Source organism: Macaca mulatta, chromosome 1 (assembly GCF_049350105.2).
Source record: "Macaca mulatta isolate MMU2019108-1 chromosome 1, T2T-MMU8v2.0, whole genome shotgun sequence".
In the NCBI taxonomy this organism is placed as follows: domain Eukaryota; kingdom Metazoa; phylum Chordata; class Mammalia; order Primates; family Cercopithecidae; genus Macaca; species Macaca mulatta.
In genome coordinates, this window is record NC_133406.1 from 201,063,929 (window position 1) to 201,085,750 (window position 21,822).

Consider the following 21,822-nt stretch of genomic DNA (forward strand, 5'->3'; position numbering starts at 1 on the left):
AGAGTTAACATAAACAGGCGATGTTTCGTATGCTGACTACACAATTGTGTGGAACTGCGCATGGGTCTGGAGGCATTGTCAGTGAGCGTACGGTTGCTTATGCAACTGGGAACGGTAGGAAATATTGGTGGGAAATAGAGGCTTCAGGTTATTTAATTTATTTATTTAAAGAGACAGGGCCTTGCCTGAGACCCAGGCTGGTCTCAGACTAGGCACAAGAGATCCTCCTGCCTCAGCCTCCCAAAGTGCTGGGATTACAGGTGTAAGCCACTGCGTGTGGCTAAGGCTTTAGGTTCTATGAGTCAAAGTGATCGCTGCACACCTTGGCTCACCCATGGCAGCTGTAAGTGCCCTGTGGATGAATGACAACGGGACATGTGTACTTGGGTAGCTGCTGGGCCACCTGGTGAGATGAAGATGCAGCATCTGCCATATCTTCTGCCTTGTATTCTAGGTCACAATTTATTTCTGTCTCATGAGTCTTGTTGTCAACTTGAACCTATAATCACAGCTGTAGCCTGCACCTTCTTTCAGAGATTATACTTAGCATAATTATGGGGCAGTATTTTAATTTTACCTCTAGGGGGCAGTCGTGGATCATAAATTGGTATGCTGTTTAAAAAACCATCTAGAATAAATTAAACTGAGTGCCCTTTTAGGTTATTTACTTTTTTTTTTTTTCCATTTTACAGATGAAGGAACTGAGCCTTAGAAAATCTAAGTAATTTGCTTAGTTCACATAACTTGTAAATAGCAAAAAGCAGATCGGGGATTTTTTTTTTCCAGATGAAAAATGATACTTTATTATAACTTTTAAAATTGCAGAACGTCAGGCTGAATATCATTAGACACGTACACAAAACCACTCATCTCTAAAGTCATCTTCTACACCCTCTCCAAATTTGGCCAATGAATTATGCCTCAGGGAATTTTCCAGTTCAACCCCATATACCAACATGGAATAAATGGAAACACTAGCCCTTTGGTTTTGCCCACAGTTCCCGCGATATTACAGGTGGAATATCTGCTGCAGGAGGTCATTCTCGCTGCTGTGGGTGTGAGTAAAATGTCCATCTGTAGGCCTCTGGTCCTGCAGGCTTTGTTCTCTTTCTCCTTGTTTTGTCTCCTTCTGCAGGGGTTGCCTTACATACTGTAATCAAAAGACATCTTCTGCTCAGAATCACAACAGATAGTGAGTGGTTCAAGTGACAAGTAATGTTATATAGTAAGTTACTGAATCTACAATGAGAAATTGAACTCTGGGGCTACAACTCAAATATGATTTCAAAGTAAAGAAAATAATTTCTTGGCTGGCTAGTGAAACGCTTATTTCCTTCTAAAATCATAACTGCAATATGGACTTCTGTTTCATGCTGCATCCCAAGGCACAAATCACGTAACCTACATCTCCCAAATGATCAATGGAGCACTCCATCCTATTTTACCCTCAATGCTAGGAAATTACTCTAGAGCCCAGAAGTTGTTGCATAGGTGACTTGGGTTCCTTGGTGCTCAGGCAACAACCGCCACAGGCCCCACCTTGATGAACATCATCAATTTCTTTAAATATGATGATACTAAGATGGAAGAGGCCCCTGCTCAGCGGAAGCAAGGACGTAAAAGCTGGGACAGACTGCGCTGAGGGTCGCTACACTAACAGACCCAGATGACATGATGGAACGTGAATACTGAAGCCAACAATCTTCTGAAAATCTCTTTTTCAAAACCCATACGTCCTTTTTTCTAATCAGGAAATCAGGGACAGGGAAACATTAGCGTAATTATCCACCAACATGTTCTTCTTAACAAAAGTGAAGATTATTTTAAGAATATGAAACGTGTTTCAAGACATCTGTTTTCAGGCATAGACCACAGCAACAGAAGTACTTTTCAGAGTTGGTTCATTTTAAAGTCAATCTCAAGAACAAGGGCAGCCAGCTTTCACAAGGTACCAAGACACGCTCTGGCAAAAACGTTTCCGCTTTAAGTTGTATGCTGTCAAGTTCAACTATTTTATACATAGCTGATCTTTTTCTGTCAGTAAAAAAGGCACAATTTTTTTAAAACTCCAACATCAATAATTTCTGGGTAGGATGAAGGTAGAATTTTGGTTGTATTTCACACTTCAGAACACAGATGAAACCAAAAGATCTGCAATTGTCTCTACATTCACATCTTTCAAAGGTCCTGTTCTCCTTTAACATGGATTCATCTGAATCATTGCCATCCCGATTTAAAGACATATTTTCAACTTTCATTAGTGGCAAATAGCTCCTAAGTTCAACCATTTCCCTCTTCTTCATTTCTTCTTTTACTCTCCTTTTCATTTCCTGAATTTGGGCTTTTTTCTCACTCCTCTCTTCACGATCTCTGCATTCTTTCTCTGCTGCTAGGTCTGGGAACCACTCCACTTTGGTCTTTTCTAATTGGTTCAGGATCTCATTTACTTTCTTCTCTCCTATCACAATTTTTACATCCTTCTGCCTGTGAAAACCTATCTGTCCCACATCCATGTCAGCTGTTTTCTTCAGGTTAGACCGTGGCGTATATACCACATTAACGTGGTTCATCTTGCAGCCTTGAATGCTACTGGCCTCCACAAGGTGGGCACTTCCTTTGAAATGTCTTCAATATTATCTCCCAGATATCTTCAGGCCAGCCATGCTTGATCAGATCTTCATTTTCATATTTATCCTTTCCTATGTAAATAGCGTAGGGAAATGAATTAACGCTGCTGCTAGTGAAGTAGAACACCATGTTCTCGGTGGTGATGTGGTGACTCCACCACCCAGCAGCAGCGCTCAATTCACCCAGATCTGGGATTTTAACCTACATCTACTTGCCACTGAAGTACATACCTTTTTTTTTTTTTTTGAGACGGAGTCTTGCTCTGTCGCCCAGGCTGGGGTGCAGTGGCTGGATCTCAGCTCACTGCAAGCTCCGCCTCCCGGGTTTACGCCATTCTCCTGCCTCAGCCTCCCGAGTAGCTGGGACTACAGGCGCCCGCCACCTCGCCCGGCTAGTTTTTTGTATTTTTTAGTAGAGACGGAGTTTCACCGTGTTAGCCGGGATGGTCTCGATCTCCTGACCTCGTGATCCGCCCATCTCGGCCTCCCAATGTGCTGGGATTACAGGCTTGAGCCACCGCGCCCAGCCAGTACATGCTCTTAATACACACAGAGGAACACCTCCCTTTTCTCTTCTTCCCTCCTTTCCCCTCTCAATCTCTTTTTCCCCTTGAAGCAGTCCAGCAAAGTGGTTAAATGCACTAATTCTGAAGTCAACCTGCTTGACTAGGAAGGATTGGCCCATATGGGTACCTAAAGGTTAGAATGGCAGCAAGAAATTGACTCACATGAAAAATAAATTACCTACCACACCTGCCAAAGTCTGGCTCTATGACTTACCAGCTGTGTGACCATGGGAAGGTTACTTAATTCCTCTGTGACACAGGTCCACCTGTCAAAGTGAGATGATAAAGGAAATTCTTGCTAAGCCTTGAACATGTGTAGATGAACTTACACCCTGCTTGGCTCTGAGCCTGGATGAGTAATAAAATGCAAAAATCAATCAGTTAGGGTCCCAGAAGAAGGAAGCAAAGCAAATGCTTCTGGGAAAATTGATCAGAATCAGAAAAAAACCCATAACAAACAAACAAAGAAAAACAAACCCCTAACCTGATGAGGAACTTTTTGTGTTTGTGATTTGTGCTTCAACTGTTCACTTGGATTCAACTTTGTGGATTTACTGGGTCCATAAAGTTTCCAAAAAGCACAAATGGAACTGGGGCTCAGTTCCATTACAGCCAAACAATCCCGAGAGGACAAGCTAAAGACTTATTTAAACCATTGAAACCAATCACCTCTCCTTATGAAACTGTGTGACTTTTGCCCTTGTAAGCCCACCCTTATCTTTGGACTGGGTGTCAGTCTTCATGAGACCTGCTCTTCCTTGTATATTACTCACCTAAGAGTAAACCTTTAATGCTTATATGAAAGAGTAGTCAACATCACTGATTATCAGAAAAATGCAAATCAAAACTACAATGAGATATCCTCTCTCTCCAGTTAATTAAAATGGCTTTTATCCAAAAGTCAGGCAATAACGAATGCTGCTGAGGATGTGCAGAAATGGGGAACCCTCCTACACTGTTGGTGGGAATGTAAATTAGCACAACCACTATGGAGAACAGTTTGGAGGTTCCTCAAAAATCTAAATAGAGCTACCACATGACCCAGCAATCCCACTGATGGGAATATACCCAAAAGAAAGGAAATCAGTATTTCAAAGAGGTATCTGCACTCCCATGTTTATTGTAGCACTATTCATAATAGCCAAGATTTGGAAACAACTTCTGTGTCCATCAACAGACAAATGGATAAAAAAAATGTAGAACATATACACAATTGAGTACTATTTAGCCATAAAAAAGAATGAGATTCTGTCATTTACAACAACACGGATGGAACTGGAGGTTATTATGTTAGTGGCATAAGCCAGGCACAGAAAGACAAACTTCACATGTTCTCACTCATTTGTGGGAACTAAAATTAAAACAATCGAACTCATGGTGATAGAGAGTAGAAGGATGATTAGCAGAGGCTGCAAAAGGTAGTGGAGAGGGTGGGGAGAGGAAACGGGGAAGCTTCTTGGGTACAAAAGTAGTTAGAAAGAATGAATAAGATCTAGTATTTGATAGCACAACAGGGGGACTATAGTCAATAATACTTTAATTGTACATTTAAAAATAACTAAAAGAGTATAATTAGGCTGGGTGCAGTGGCTCACGCCTGTAATCCCAGCACTTTGGGAGGCCAAGGCGGGTGGATCACCTGAGGTCAGGAGTTCGAGACCAGCCTAGCCAACATGGTGAAACCCCGTCTCTACTAAAAATACAAAAAAAATTATCCAGGCGTGGTGGCACGTGCCTGTAGTGCCAGCTACTCAGGAGGCTGAGGTAGGAGAATAGCTTGAACCTGGGAGGCAGAGGTTGCAGTGAGCCTAGAACACGCCATTGCACTCCAGCCTGGGTGACAAGAGTGAAACTCCATCTCAAAAAAGAAAAAAAAAAAAGTATAACTGGATTGTTTGTAACACAAATGATAAATGCTTGACCCCATTTACCATGATCTAATTATTACACATTGCACGCCTGTATCAAAATATCTCATGTATCCCATAAATATATACATCTACTATGTACCCACAAAAATATAAAATAAAATAAAATACTGTCAAAAAAAGGGAAACTCTCAATGCTTTAGCTAATTGTCCTGAGTTATTCTTTAACATTTGATCTGAAGACCCAGTGCTGCATGGCCTAAATTTGCATTGGATCAGGCTTCCTCTGCCTTACCTAGCAGTACATTCAGTTTAATACTCACTACATATCAGTATTTATTTTGTCTTTTATTAGGGAAAATAGTTCCTATCTCATAAGATTGCTTCAATGATGAAATGAGATGACACATGTAGAACAAAGCCTGAGGTGGCAAGAACTCACTAAATGTTACTGTCATTAATTCAACAAACATCGTTTATAGCATCTATTATATCAGACACAATTCTCCATCCAAAGGATACTAAGGTGTTTGTATCAGGAAGGGTCTAATCAGAAGACAGAAACCACAGCAGTTATTTGAGCAGAGAAAATTTAATATAAAGAATCGTTGTCAGCCTGGTGCAGTGGCTCATGCCTGTAATCCCAGCACTTTGGTAGGCCAAGGCAGGCGGATCACAAGGTCAGGAGTTCGGGACCAGCCTGGCCAATATGGTGAAATCCTGTCTCTACTAAAAAATACAAAAATTAGCCAGGCATGGTGGCGCACACCTGCAATCCCAGCTACTCAGGAGGTTGAGGCAGGAGAACTGCTTGAACCCAGGAGGCGGAGGTTGCAGTGAGCCGAGATCACATCACTGTACTCCAGCCTGGGCTACAGAGCGAGACTCCGTCTCAAAACAAAGAAACAAACAAACAAGCTTAGCCGAGGCCCTGCAGAGCTGCACCTCAGATCTCTGAGCAAGAGGTGCCACTCAGCTGTTGCTGGAGTTTCTGAATGAAGCACATTAAGGCTGCTCTGCAAATGTTGGGAAAATTGCAAACTGGATTCAACAACCTCCACAGGAAGGAACTGCAGCTGATGCAAGGCAAGAGAGCCCCAAAGTGGAGCTTAGCCCGGGAGAGTTCTTGGCTTTGCCCAGGAAAGAATTCAAGGGTAAGCCAGAGGTAGAAGAAAACAGCTTTACTGAGGAAGCATTGTTATGGCTCTAGTGGTGTTACAATGTTACAATTCTGTGACTGCTCCTGAGCAACGTTACCCTGGAGGTGGAGAGTAGCAGCTCAGCGCAGTTTTGCAGTCATATTTATACCCACTTTTAACTGCATGCAGATCAAGGGGCAGTTTGCACAGAAATTTCTAGGGAAGGCATAGTAATTTTGGGTCACTGGGTCATTGCCATGGAAAGAGGTAGTAACTCCTTGGCGTTGCCATAACTGTGATAAATTGACATGGTACATGGTGGGCCTATTTGATTGGAAATTGGCTTCCACCCCTACCCTGTTTTAGCTAGTCCTCAATCTGGTCCAGTGTCTGAGCCCCACCTCTGGAGTTGAGTCCTGCCTCCTACCTCACTGTGGCCCAGGTGAGGAAGTGTTGCTAGGTGATGCTCACAAGTTCAGGAAGACCAAAGAAAGAAACCAGTTCCTTCCTCCTTCAGCCTTGCAGTCTCCCTCTTGTACCACTCATCAACAGAGCCTGATAGAAAGCCTGCTTTTGGCAGTGCAGAAATACAGTTTGCAGAGTCCCTGCCCCCGCATCATGGTGCAGAGTATAGAAGGATGGGTTGAAGCAATAGACAAAAGCTTAATATCCACCACAGTCCATTGGTTCAGCTATTCAAGATCCATGTGCATATATTTTTACATCTTTCTCCATATATGTCAACTTTTCAAGGCAATAAAAACAACTACCTTTCTGCCTAACAAGATACAACTACCTTTCATATAAACAAATTCTCTCCCCAAAAATGAAGAGATGCAAAGTTGCAATAATCACTGTATCCATTTTTGGGAGACATTCATATCATCCACTTCTAAGACATGTTAATTACTTCTCAAATTTAGTCATAGTCCCAACTGAATATTCAGTTGAGCTTGTCATTTCTTTCTATAAGCAAAAAGAATCTATCCCACATCCCAAATAGTTCTTGCAGTCATCATCACCGCCATAATGACCGAGTGAAACAGCCACCTTGTCCCCCAAGGCACTTGTAACAGGCACTTCATCACAATCAACCACAGGCAATTATGTGATTAATCATAATGTCACTGTATGCCATGGATTGCTAGCATGCCATTTTCCATTGCCAGTGGAGCTCCGTGCTGAGTTCAAGCCCAAGAACACATTAAAGTAATATCACGGCAGGGTGCCGTGGCTCATGCCTGTAATCCCAGCACCTTGGGAGGCTGAGGTGGGAGGATCACCTGAGGTCAGGAGTTCGAGACCAGCCTGGCCAACATGGAGCAACCCCGCTCTACCTTAGCCAGGCGTGGTGGTGGCACATGCCTGTAATCCCAGCTGCTCGGGAGGCTGAGGCAGGAGAATCACTTGAACCCAGGAGGTGGAGGTTGCAGTGAGCTGAGATCACACCATTGCACTCCAGCCTGGGCAACTGAGCAAGACTCCATCTGAAAAAAAAAAAAAAAGCATATCACCACCCCCCATGCAAAACACAGACACACAGGCACACACACACACACACACACACACACACACACACACACACATATTTTTGAGGAATTATTTCTTAGGACCACTCCTGAGACCAATTTCTCAAGCAGCTATGGTCCAATGAGGAGACAGAATACCACCAGTAATGGGAACAAAGAGAATTGAATATAAATAATTGCTAACTAGATATAAAGTTGTGAATGAAGTCACTAAAAGAGAAAAAAAGAAAAAAGAAAACCACCGAGTTTGAGACCAGCCTGCACAACATAGTGAGACCCTGTCTCTACAAACAAACAAATAAACAAAAAAATGTCGTGGTGCATGCCTGTAGTCCCAGCTACTCAGGGTGCTGTGGCACGAAGATTGCTTGACCCAGGAAATTGAGGCTGCATTGAGCTGTTTTCTTTCTTTTTTTTTTTTTTTTTTTTGTTTTTGTTTTTTTTTTTGAGACAGAGTCTCGCTCTGTCGCCCAGGCTGGAGTGCAGTGGCCGGATCTCAGCTCACTGCAAGCTCCGCCTCCTGGGTTCACGCCATTCTCCTGCCTCAGCCTCCCAAGTAGCTGGGACTACAGGCGCCCGCCACCTCGCCCGGCTAGTTTTTTGTATTTTTTTTAGTAGAGACGGGGTTTCACCGTGTTAGCCAGGATGGTCTCGATCTCCTGACCTTGTGATCCACCCGTCTCGGCCTCCCAAAGTTCTGGGATTACAGGCTTGAGCCACCGCGCCCGGCCAAGCATTGAGCTGTTTTCATGCCACTGCACTCCAGCCTTGTCAACAAAGCAAGGCCCTGTCTCTCAAATAACAACAACACACCAACATATTATAGAGGAGTAACTACCACTCCTAAGACTGAGGGAACTGGGAGAAGAGGTCTGAATTATGAAAATTTGTAAGTTTAGAAGAAGGGGACTCCAGAGCTGAAACTCATCTCTGAGGATGGGTGACTGCTGCTTGGATGATGCTGGTGCCTTTGAACCTGGAAGAGGGTTCCATGGGGCTGAGAACCAGGCCTCTTGGGGACAGGGCACTGTCTGGCTGGTGCTGGTGTGTCTGAGAAGACCACATTGGGGCTGACTCTGCAAGTGGTGGGAAATTGCAGAGTCAGTTCTGGAGAGAACTGCAGAGCAACCGGTCTCAGCTGCTGCTTCAGGAAGGCGCTGCTGCTACCAGGGAGTAGAATAGAAGCTTTGCTGGAGTGATGCTCGCTGAAAATGCAGGCCATCAGACAGCCCACAGGAAATTCACAGGGAGCCAAAAGAAGAAATGAGTTTCTTCTTCCATCCCCATCATTGCATGCGCTCTCTCCCTGTGTATTAATCATGTCTTTTTATTTCCTTTTATTCGATGTTTTGACAACTTGGGGCCTTACTGACCCTTCAGGGACTGTCTCTCCCTCCCTAGCTAATTCCTAAAGATAGTAAACAACTTCCCCTAGAGCACGCCTTTCTTATGCAAAGTAACCCATCCAGAGCCCATAAACACAACCATCTACTCTAACCAGGCCTCTCCTAAGTTGAGGTCACTATCCGCCTGCCCTAATGATCCCAGGTCCCGGTACCAGACACCTAAGGACAGCTCCTTAGGAGCCTGTTGAAATTATTCGAACAAGCCAATTCTAGGCCTACTTACCCTACCTTGGCCATTCTTTCCAATGAAAATCACAATAAAAACTCTTGCCTACATTTTCCCCTTGTTCCTTCTGCCTCCTGACCGATCCCGGGGTTTCTCTGTGCCCCCACCCCGACATCCATGGTGTCCCATGTCTCCCATTTCTAGGGAACTGTGAGTAAACCTCTTCATTCATGACATTCCCTTCCAAGTGTGCTTCTCTTACAATATCTGATTAAAACAAACGCAAATCTGGGTTCCATTAAAACACCCTGGAGCATCCCCTATTGACAAAGCCCAACAGCCAGCAAAGCAGAAATGTGGTTTTCAGAGTCCCAGCCCAGCTTCACAAAGCAGGTCATAGAAAGGAGGGTTTGGAGCAGAGAGATGACAGCTTAATCACCAGCGCAGTGTGCAAGTTAGATAAGGTCCTGACTGTTAAATGGGTTATAGTCCAGGGCAAAAGTGTTCATGACTAGAACATAGCAGAGTAGAAACCTGTACCTTTGAGGCATGACTCAACTGAGACACCACACAAAGACGCCCAGCAGAGGAGGACTGGGAGTGCTGGGGCTAGAGGAGAGCTTGCCATGTAAAAGGGGTCTATCAGAAGCGACTGCACTAAGGCAATATCCAGCAAATTCCAAAGGAGGAGAGGGACAAGCTACGCAGATATCTGGGAATCACTCTCTGAGACAGGACCACGCCTGCCTTCAAGGAATGGCAAAGGGGCCATGTGATGTTAATTTTATGTTAATTTGGTCAGGCTGTGGTGCCCAGTTGTTTGGACAAACAACAGTCTAGCAGTCTAGCTGTCTAGCTGTTGCTATGAAGGTAATTATTTGCATGTGATCAACTTTTTTTTTTTTTTTTTTAAGAGAAGGTCTTGCTCTGTTGCCCAGGCTGGAGTGCAGTGGCACAAACATGACTCACTGTAACCTCAAAGTCTGGGGCTCAAGTGATCCTCCCATCTTGAGCTGGGATTACAGGTGTGAGCTGCTGCGTCTGGCCTGTCATCAGCATTTAAACTCGTAAACTTTTAGTAAAGCAGACTCCCCTCTATAAAATGGTTGGGCCAATCAGTTGAACTTGGGGCCTTACCCTGCACGAACTATCTCTCCCTTGCTAACTAATTCCTAGAGATCGCAAACAGCATCCTAGAGCACACCTTTCTTATGCAAAGTAACCCATTCAAAACCCATAACCACAACCATCTACTCAATTGGTCTCTCCCTAGCTGAGGTCAGGTCACTAACCACCTGCCCTAATCACCCCAGGGTACCAGGCACTTAAGGACAGCTCCACTGGAGCCTGTTTAAATTATTTGAACTAGCCAATTAAAAATAAATACTGAGTGGCCGGGAGCAGTGGCTCATGCCTGTAATCCCAGCACTTTGGGAGGCTGAGGCAGGTGGATAGCTTGAGCTCAGGACTTCGAGACCAGCCTGGGCTACGTGAGGAAACGCCGACTCTACTAAAATTACAAAAATTAGCCAGGTGTGGTGGCTCATGCCTGTAGTCCCAGCTACTGGAGAGGCTGAGGTGAGAGGATTGCTTGAACACAGGAGGTCGAGGCTGCAGTGAGCTGTGATGACACTACTGCACTCCAGCCTGGGTGGTAGACTGAGACCCTTTCTCAAAAATAAAATAAAGACTGAGGTATGCCGAGGAAGAAGGATTGCTGTCTCCAGACTGCAACATCGAAATTCTGCTTGAGTTTCCAGGCTTCCCACTCAAGAACGCAGCATCAACTGTTCCTGAATTTCCAGGCTGCCAACTTACCTTATGGATTTCAGACTTGCCTGTTCCCACATCGCACAAGCCAATTCCTTAAAATAAATCTCTCGGCCGGGTGTGGTGGCTCACGCCTGTAACCCCAGCACTTTGAGAGGCCAAGGCAGGTAGATCACCAGGTCAGGAGTTCAGGACCAGCCTGGCCAATATGGTGAAACCCTGCCTACTAAAAAATACAAAAATTAGCCGGGTGTGGTGGCATGCACCTGTAATCCCAGCTACTCAGGAGGTTGAGGCAGGAGAATATCTTGAACACAGGAGGCGGAGGTTGCAGTGAGCCAAGATGGCACCACTGCACTCCAGTCTGGGCTACAGAGCAAGACTCCATCTCAAAAATAAATAAATATAATAAAAAATAAAATAAATAAAACAAATATCTCTCTCTCTTTAATGCATCCCATTGGTTCTGTTTCTCAAGAGTGCTCTAATACAGGCCAGGGTCACAGAAGGGAGGGAAGGATGGGGCGAGGATGATGAAATGGGGCCAGAGGTGAGGTGGGGTGGGGAGCCAGTGGTGGGCCTGGAGCCACTGGGAGGTTTAATTGACTCATAGCTCCACAGGGCTGGGGAAGCCTCAGGAAACTTACAATCATGGTGGAAGAGGAAGCAAACACATCCTTCTTCACATGGAGGCAGCAAGGAGAAGTACAGAGCGAGGTGGCCCCTTATAAAACTATCAGATCTCGTGAGACTCACTCACTATCACAAGAACAGCATGGAGGTAACCGCCCCCATGATTCAATTACCTCCCATTGGGTCCCTCCCACGGGCTATGGAAACTACAGTTCAAGACAAGATTTGAGTGGGGACACAGCCAAACCATATCACACATTTTAGGTAATAGGAGTTACAGGGCCAACCCCTGCTATAGTGACTATAAAAATGGCTTAGGTAACAGTTGTCATGGTGAGAATCACCATGGATGTTTCCCGCTCCAGATCACACACAGGGTGAAAATCTCTGGTCATGTGTAACTTCAGTAAATAGCCAGGTAATGTTGACTGCCCTGATAAATGGTTATTAGAGTAATCAACATTAGCTGCTATAAAAAACAACTCCAAAAATAGCTTAACTTCATAGAAAGTTGTTTCTCATTCATGTCACAACCTGAGGCAGGTTGGTGAGGGTTTTAGTCTACACATTCAGAGACCCAGACTTCTTCCACCTTAGGATTTTGCCTTCTTATCTATTGTTGAAGTCCTCTCCACTCAGCTGATAAATGGAGAGGAGAAAGCCTCATGCATGGGAGGCTTGTATGAGCCAGGCCTGGAAGAGACACACATCACTTTCATTGATATTCCATTGGCCAGAACTCAGTTACATTCCATACCTCGACAGCACCAGCTGAGGTCCCTACCAACGGCCAGTGTCAAATACCTAATGATGTGTGTGACAATGTCCCCAGATGATTTTAGCCCTCAGCTGTCAAATTTTCCCAGCTGAGGCCCTGGGCATTGGGGATGGAAGATAATCCACCTATGTCCTAAACAAATCCCCACAATTGTATTAGGACTAATCTCTATAATAAATTCCCTTTTCTGTGTTTCTGCTTGTCTGATTTAATCCTGACTGATACAAATCATGAGCTTTAACAGAACGTAATTGCCATTCTGTATGGTTTAAGTGACACACAAGTTGAGTAACTTTCAACTCTTAATCACATTTGGGCGCCTTTTCATCCCACATTTACTTCACTAGCACTTAGCATCTACTCATAATTTTTGTTGAAATAATAAATCTGTTTTCCTTCTAGAAAGACAAGTTATTTGGTTTGTTTTGAATGAATTATCTATAGCATCAAAGTCATTTCCAGGCTGTTGTGACTTTTACATAGTATTGATTTTCTTTATTAATATATTCTTAAAAATTTGCCCCCCAGATTCAGATTTTTATTTATTTATTTATTTATTTTTTGGTAGAGATAGGGCCTCATTCTCTTACCCAGGCTGGAATGCAGTGGTGCAATCATAGCTCACTGCAGCTTTGACCTCCTGGACTCAAGCAATCCTCCTGTTTCAGCCTTCTGAGTAGCTATGACCACAGGTGCGTGCCACTGTGCTCGGAGAATTTTTCTACTTTTCTTTGTAGAGACGGCGGTCTCCCTGTGTTGCCCAGGCTGGTCTCAAATGTTCTGGCCTCAAGGGATCCTCCTGAAGTTCTGTGATGACAGGGGTGAACTACTATGCCCAGCCAAAATGTTTTTATTTACGATATTTAAAAGAAACACTTACCTGAACACCGTTGTCTCTTCATCCTGGGTGTTCTTTTTACAATTTTCCTGTAAGTTCTGGATCTTTTAAGGAAACAAAATCCCGCACACTTACTATAAGTATTATTTGGAACAAAAGTAATAGCGGTTTTTGCCATTAAAGGTAGGCTATTACTTTTGCACCAACTTAATATAATGCACCAACAATAAAACCAAAGTCAAGGCTAAGTTATTTAGAAGCACTAATAAATGAGCAATTTGAGGATAAAGATAAACTGATGATTTCTCTAAAGCACAGAGTGCCCCATAAAGAATGAGCAATATAGCGTGTGCTGTTTGCCGTGACGTGGGCGAAGTGGCAGATAGTGCAGCTAATGTTTCTGAGAAGTTGCTATTTTAGGAGGCCCATTTATCAATGTTCATGAATGTGTCCTAATGAGTTTATATTATAACTTAGATTTATAAATAATTAACTTTGCTATTTATTGCAGTCACTATTTACCATTTGCCAACTAGCATGTTACTATTAATATTTTATCAACTGTCCCAATCTCCACCGTGCATACCTATTTAGCAACCCTGTTTAGCACAATGCCTGTCCCTGTGGGCAGCAGAGCGCAGGCAGAATTGGATTATTTAGTTAGAGGTCTCTTCCCACCTACAAATTCTCCTTTCAGAATACGAATTATAAAAGTATTTTGTTTGTTCTTTTTAAACAGGAAAAACATTTCCATTACACAGTCAAACCCTGTGTCCTCATCCTTTCCATGTTTATTTTATCCTGGGGGCCTTTTATTTCCCATCCAATGCTCCTCACACCACATCCCACAGGTATCACCTAACCTCATTAACTACCTTGTTTTGGCTTCTCCTTTAGCCTCCATTTTCCCTGAAACTAAATCACAGGGAAAGCAAAACTCCACACACTTACTCTAAGTATTACAATGTACCAACAATAAAACCAACTAGTATGTTACTATTTCAATATTAAATACAAAAACACAATCAACAAAAAATACAATCACAGGTATCACAAGGTGTTGGTTGGTTGGTTGTTTGGTAGAGATAGGGTCTTGCACTGTCACCCAGGCTGGAGTGCAGTGGCACAATCATAGCTCACTGTGGGCTCAAACTGCTGGGCTCAAGCGATTGTCTCGCCTCAGCCTCCCAAGTAGCTAGGACTAATGCCTAGTCACAAGGTGAGTGTATGCCCAGCTAATCTTTGTATTTTTTTGCAGAGACAAGTCTCTACAAAATTGAGCACCCCAAGGCATGGCCAAAATAATTTGGGTGAGGAACATTGTCAAAGAGAAATCACTATCAGCCTACCATGGCTCTATGAAGTTCTCAACAATCCTCTTCTGGGGAAGTTCTGTCTTTCTATTTGCATCTAGATCATACAAAAATGATTTCAACTCATTTAGAAATAGATTTTTAAAACAAAAAAAGAAAAAATAAAGTTGGGTACCTACCTCACAACATATTTCAAAATAAATTCTAGATTGATCAAAGATCTTCATATACAAAATAGGCCAGGTATGGTGGCTCACACCTGTAATCCCACCACTTTAGGAGGCCGAGCTGGGCGGATCACCTGAGGTCAGGAGTTAGAGACCAGCCTGGCCAACATGGTGAAACCCCGTCTCTACTAAAAATACAAAAATTAGCCAGGCATGGTGGCATGCACCTGTAATCCCAGCTACTCAGGAGGCTGAGGCACGAGAATTGCTTGAACCCGGGAGGCAGAGGTTGCAGTGAGCTGAGATCACCCCACTACACTCCATCCTGGGTGACAGAGTGAGACTCTGAAAAAAAGAAGGAAGGAAGAAGGAAGGAAGGAAGGAAGGAAGGAAGGAAGGAAGGAAGGAAGGAAGGAAGGAAGGAAGGGAGGGAGGGAGGGAGGGAAGGAGGGAAGGGGAAGAAACTGACTATACAAAATAAAATTCTAAGAAAGAAAGAAAGAAACAAAGAGAGAAAGAGAGATCTGAATATACAAAATAAAATTCTAAAAATACCAGAAGAAAATGTAAACATGGATGATAGATGTAAAATGAGAAGTCTCTGTATACTAAAAAAAAAAAAAAAAAAAAAAAAAAAAAAAAAAAAAAATCCTAAACAAAGCTAAAAAGCACAAACTGAGAAAACATGATAGGCAAAAAATGATCTATAACATATAGAGATATACTAATTAATAAGAAAAAGATAGCCCAGTTGAAAACAGGCCCAAGGGTATACAAAGGCCAGTCACAAATAAATAAGAGAGGTCAAAAATCAAATGAAAAGATATTCAACCGCAGTAATTATCAGGGGATATAAGTTAAATCAAAACAAGATATAATTTTATCAAATTGGCAAACTTGGCCGGGCGCGGTGGCTCAAGCCTGTAATCCCAGCACTTTGGGAGGCCGAGGCGGGCGGATCACAAGGTCAGGAGATCGAGACCACAGTGAAACCCCGTCTCTACTAAAAATACAAAAAATTAGCCGGGCGCGGTGGCGGGCGCCTGTGGTCCCAGCTACTCAGGAGGCTGAGGCAGGAGAATGGCGGGAACCTGGGAGGCGGAGCTTGCAGTGAGCCGAGATTGCGCCACTGCACTCCAGCCTGGGCGACAGCGTGAGACTCCGTCTCAAAAAAAAAAAAACAAATTGGCAAACTTTAAAAATAGATGGTACCCAATTTGAGCCAAGGTGTGGGAAATAACCAATTTCATATTCTGTAGTGGGCGTGTTTACTGATAGCAATATTAGGAACCAACCCTACAGAAGAGATTCAGTATATGTGCTTGTTCACTAAAGCAAAGTTTCTGACAGTGAGAAATGAAAGACAATTTTAAATATCCATTAATAGGGGAATGATAAAATGAATCAGGAGCAAGCCTGGGGGATGTATGTGTGTTTGCAAGGGAAATAAATGGTCTGGAAAGAAGGAAAGGAAAGACTCCAAACTTAACTAGAGATGCCCTTGAGGAAGGCAGCAGGATTGCGTAGAGTGGGAAGTGAGGACTTTTACTTTTTATTCTATATTCTCTTTTATTGTTTAAATGTACTACAGTGAACATGCATTTTGTAACTAGAAAAGAGGAAAAAGAAAAAGTGAAATTAAAATTTAAAATCTTATCAAAATTTAAATGTGAAAGCATTAGTCAAATTAAAAACATGAAACCGTAGCAAAGCTGTCATAAGACAAGCACTCTCTGACACTACATCTTTTCTGGAGAGCAATCTGATAGGATGGCTTATGTCAATAACCTTAAAGATGTTCCTAATACCTGGTAATATGAGTTAGCTTTGGGGAGAAGAAATGGTGGCTGGAGGGCTTACTGGGAGGGGAAGTGGGGCAACAGACAGAAACCTCACTATGTACCCTTTTGTACTTTTGAATTTCATACCATGAGAACATACTTCATGTTAAAACACTTAATGAAAAATTTATAAACAGTTCCTATCCCCCAATCCAGCAGTTTCTCCTTCTACAATTTATCCTAGGAGTAAATCATAAATCTGAGCTAAGGCTTATCCACGAGGATATTCTCCATGCCATAATTTATAATAGTTGAGAACTGTTAACAATTCAAAATCCAACATGAGCAGATTGATTAAATAAACTATGATGCATATATGAAGTGGAAAACATAGTCATTACGATAATTTTTTAAGAAAAAAGTTGTAATTGTTTTAGAAAGATGGCCAAAAAAAAATCGAGAGGAACAAATTGAAAATTATGTGTGTGTGTGTGTGTGTATATATATATATACATATATATATATTTAGATAGGCCAGCAGAAGGAGAGATGAATACCTAGATACATAATCTGAAAGGATCCACACCACAAAGTTAACAGCATTTTGTGTCTTAGTAGTCGTGTTGTTAATGTTATTAATATTAGACAAAAACTGAGAAATTGCCCTCATAAGGCAATGTCTGTCAGACGGAAGATTTTAAAAAGTAATACAACTGAACTTAGTAAGAAATGAAAAATTAAAAGTTAAGAAGACTCTCAGGACAAAATGAGTAAAGTAAAAGCTCTAAGATCATTAAACTCAGAGTTTTTCTTTAAGTGGCAAAAATATTCAAGAAGAAACATAATAAATAAACTAGCACAACCAAGAGTTAAATATTCAAAAGACAGAAAATAAAAGTGGACAATTCTAAAGAAAAGCAATTTTAATGATAAAGTTACCAAACTAATATAAAAACTCAAGTATTTTAAAGATAAAATATTAAACATAGGCCGGGCATAGTGGCTCACGCCTGTAATCCCAACACTTTGGGAGGCTGAGGTGGCCCTTGAGGTCAGGAGTTTGAGACCAGCCTGGACAACATGGTGAAACCTCGTCCCTACTAAAATAGAAAAATTAGCTGGGCATGGTGGTGTGCACCTGCAATCCCAGCTACTCAGGAGGCTGAGGCAGGAGAACTGCTTGAACCCAGGAGGCGGAGGTTGAAGTGAGCCAAGGTCACGCCACTGCACTCCAGTCTGGGCAACAAAGCGAGACTGTGTCTTAAAATAAAATAAAATAAAATAAAATAAAATAAAATAAAATAAAATAAACATAAATCCCCAACATGATTCTAAAGAGGAGAAATCTCTATAGAAAACCATTCAAGGAACTTAATGAGCAAGAAAGGTATCATAGGTGTGACTGGGAATAGAAAAAAATTCCCTAACTCCAGGGGCTCAGTGCAAAATAAAAATGTGGGGGCCCTGGTTAAAGAATTACTAAGAATTTCAAAATGCCACCAGTGGAGCATTAAATCAAGTGGGGCCCTATGTGGCTGCACAGGTTGCATGCACATGAAGGGATCTGTCCAGGGATCTTTCTGGGCTAGAACAACTGTGGAAGTGTGGAAGCCAGGAAAGCTCAGCTCTGGTTGGATGGGAAGGAAAGGGGCCAAGATCTGAAATGCTAGCCCCACCTGGCTGCCCCTGCTGACCAGTTTTCCATCTTGAAAACGTGCACATGTCCTAACGGCAGTTGGACAGGCCTGATGATGGTAAGTGTGGCAGCTAACATTTACTGAATGTTAGTATGCCAGATATGAACTGCTTTGCATGGATAATGCTTTAAAATCATTACAATAACCCTATCCTTAAAAAAATCCTCAAATCCTACAATAACCCTCATAGCCATATAAAGAAAGTACTATAATTGAACTAGTTTTAAAGATGAAATAGAAGCTCAAAGAGATTAAGCGACCTGCCCGAAGTCACATGGCTGGTGAGTATGGAGCCTGCTCTCTGTGCATGCTGTGTCCATGATCTTAACTGGTATTCTGATCTCCCAGGTCCACAACACATCAACCCCTACTGTACTCATGGCCTTGAGCACCCAAAAGTTCAGGTAAAAACACTGAATTCCCTGGTTGGGTATAATCTCTTAATGTCCTCTTGGCTTCTAACACATGCACCTAAGGATCCCTGTCTGGCCCCCAGCATCTGCAAGTCAATCAGGCCATCACTGGGTTCCAGTAGCAAATTGGGCATCTCCGGAGATCACAAATGCTGAGATGTGGACGCCCTCACTAGGATGCATCACATTCTCAGCCATGACCTGGCCCTACTCCCACCATCTGGTCATCAGGAATGGATTCCAGTTTCTGGGCTATCCCCATGTTCTGGTCTCTAGAACTTTTCATCCTCAGGAGTACCACAGACTCTCCCAGGAAGATACCCAGCTATCCTCCCTATCTAGCTTCAGAACTGCAAATCTCAGGGTACTGGAAAGAGTCCCCCCATGGTCTGAAGCATGTCTATATGCTCTCCTGGGGCTCTATCTCTGGCCCTTTTGTTCTGTGCTTTGTGAAATGAGAATAATAACAGCAAAAATATATAACAGTGTGTGTGCCAGACAATGTTCCTAGCACTTAAGAGGATACATTATCACATTTAATCTTCACAACGATCTCGTAAGGGAAGTTCTAACCTTAACCCAGTTTTCGAAGTGAGCAAACTTAGAGGGAGGAGTGACTTGCCCAAAGTCACAGTGTGAGTGAAGTGGGTGATGCAGCTGTGATAGGATTAAAGTCCCCGACTTTCCATCTCACTATCTCCTTGTGTGCCCTCCCTGCTCTTGCTGGGATAAAATACCACAAGGAAGAGCCTTCTCCTCTCTGCCTGGCTCCCTCACCCACCTTCCCTTCAAAGGCCTCTAGGGCCACTCAAAGGCCCCTTCAAAGTGAGCCCACAGTCCCCTCTGCTGGCAGCTGCCTCTCACCACACCTCCTATCTCTGACCTAGCATGGCCTTTATTAGTTGAGAGGTGTTTGGCTGTGAGCCATAGAAACTAGCTCGGGCTAACTTAAGGGAAAAAATGGCGAGAGGTTGGAGAGGGAGAGCTGGCATGACATGTTAGAAGGTTCATGGGGGTATCTCAGGGGCTCCCAGAGAGGGTTGAACGGCCAAGAAATTGTCACAGAATGACAGGCCTAGAGCATCCCACAACAAGAGATCATAGAGCTTTCTTCCTAGAACACTGCCCAGAGCATGTGATTCCACTGTGATGATAATGAAATTTCTTTGCTTCTCCATTCAAAATTCCACACTCCCAGGAGACAACATCTGATTGGCCCAGCTTGAGCCAGGCGTTTTCGGCAAGTACAGACGGAGGCTGCAGGTGTGTGTGTGTGTGTGGGTGTGTGTGTGTGGGTGTGTGTGTGTGCGTAGGTGGCCAAAGAATGGGGCAAGCACTGATCTGAGTGGCCGAGCATCCCAGGGCCAGGATGAAGGAGGGGGTTCTGTGCCAGGGACTGGCGATGGCAGACAGCAGGAGGTCAGTAAGGAAGTCAGCACCTGGATCAAAAGTGCCGATTCTTGGCCGGGTGTGGTGGCTCACGCCTGTAATCCCAGCATTTTGGGAGGCCGAGGCGGATCACGAGGTCAGGAGATCCAGACCATTCTGGCTAACACGGTGAAACCTCGTCTCTACTAAACAAAATACAAAAAAAAAAAAAAAAAAATTTGCCGGGCGTGATGGTGGGCACCTGTAGTCCCAGCTACTCGGGAGGCTGAGGCAGGCGCCACTGCACTTCAGCCTGGGGGACAGAGCGAGACTCCGTCTCAAAAAAAAAAAAAAAAAAAAAAAAAAGAAAGAGTGCCTATTCTTGTCGCTCTCCCACCCCTCCCCACTGTTAGTCCAAACCGCACCATTTTGCAAGCCCCCCCACCGGGCCATTTCGCAGACCTTGGTCGAAGTGAAACATTCCATGGGGTACGGGCTATGAGAAACAGCCTGCCTCTTATCATATTCTGCTGGAAGAAAGTGCAAGGAACACCACATTCCGCCAGAACAAGAGCCAAAACCGCCTCAGCGTGGGAACACGTAATCAACATCTTCCCGGGCTGCAAGTCATACTGTCCAGACCCCTCCCGCCCATGCTTATAATTACCCCAGCCTGTAAGCAGCGGTGGGCTCTGGCATTAAGCCGATCCCCGACTGCCACAGGTTTTTGCAATATACCCGTGTTGCTGTAAAGTCGCCCTCTCTATGTGTGTGTTTTTCTTTAACCCTCGCCTTCCCTTTAAAAAACCTAACACTCACCCTAATCCAGAGCCCACAATTTCAATCACTTTTAGTTTACTGAAATTCCTCCAAATTAGTAAAATTTCAATTTCACCTTTGACCAAAAGCTCCCTCCCAGCCCCTATTCCACGAAGGGCAGACTTAACGCTCTGGTGGCTATGGGCAGGGAGGGAGACTTTCCACACCTACCCCCTTCCTTGTGATTGCTTTGGGTTTTAGGAGGAGGAAGAAAGGAAGAAAAGGATTTATCATGTGACTGCCCATGGTGAGCTGGGGCAGGTCATTTTCTGTGGGCCATAATGTCTATTCCCCTGCGTGAATAACCACACATCAGCTGCTTTCATACCCAAGAGCAGGGGTGATGTTTTTAAATACTTAATAGCCAGAATGGCACAGGCACCAACCCAGGAGAACAGTCACCTGCCAATCCCTGAGCAGGGTCCTGAAAGCTCCCTGCTGTGCCAGGTCAGAGGTAGGGGACAGCAGGGACTCCATTAGGTATTTCAAAAGTCCTGGGTGCTCTAGGGGTGGAGGCAGAGTGGCTGGGGTGGCAGGAGGCACTTGGGGAAGTGGCTATTTGCAAGCTGTTATGGAAACGTTTCAATATTTTAACAATTGGTATGGCGGTTGAATTTTAGCCTTGCCGTCACGAATCCAATTCACTGTCTATACACTCAAGAGCTGGCAGTGTGGTTTCTATAGGCCCTGCTGGTGAGATACTCAGTCCTAAGCCATTCTTTTAGGTATCGATGGTCCCTTGAAACATAACTACATTTTTCTGTAGATCTCTAGCGGGCAGTATGCTATGTTCCTCTGCAGGAGTTGTAATAAACATTCAGCTCCCAATTTCGTCTGGCCTCTTCACCTCCAGTTTCAGGGTCTATAGCTGTGCTGTCCAATCTAATAACCACAACCTACATGGATTATTTAAATTAAAATTAATTTAAAAATTAAACCTAGGC

At 43.6% G+C, this 21,822-nt stretch overlaps 1 long non-coding RNA gene and 1 pseudogene across 1 annotated transcript; both read right to left on the bottom strand.

The window, feature by feature from the left end:
* Nucleotides 1-1,021: 1,021 nt before the first annotated feature.
* Nucleotides 1,022-13,728, bottom strand: LOC144334208 (uncharacterized). The gene is made up of 4 exons (XR_013403792.1): nucleotides 13,363-13,728; nucleotides 7,538-7,687; nucleotides 3,408-3,459; nucleotides 1,022-1,150 (listed from the first exon to the last, which is right to left on the bottom strand). It is a non-coding gene; the product is annotated as an uncharacterized LOC144334208 (long non-coding RNA).
* Nucleotides 1,926-2,864, bottom strand: LOC114672986 (coiled-coil domain-containing protein 25 pseudogene; annotated as a pseudogene).
* Nucleotides 13,729-21,822: the final 8,094 nt, after the last annotated feature.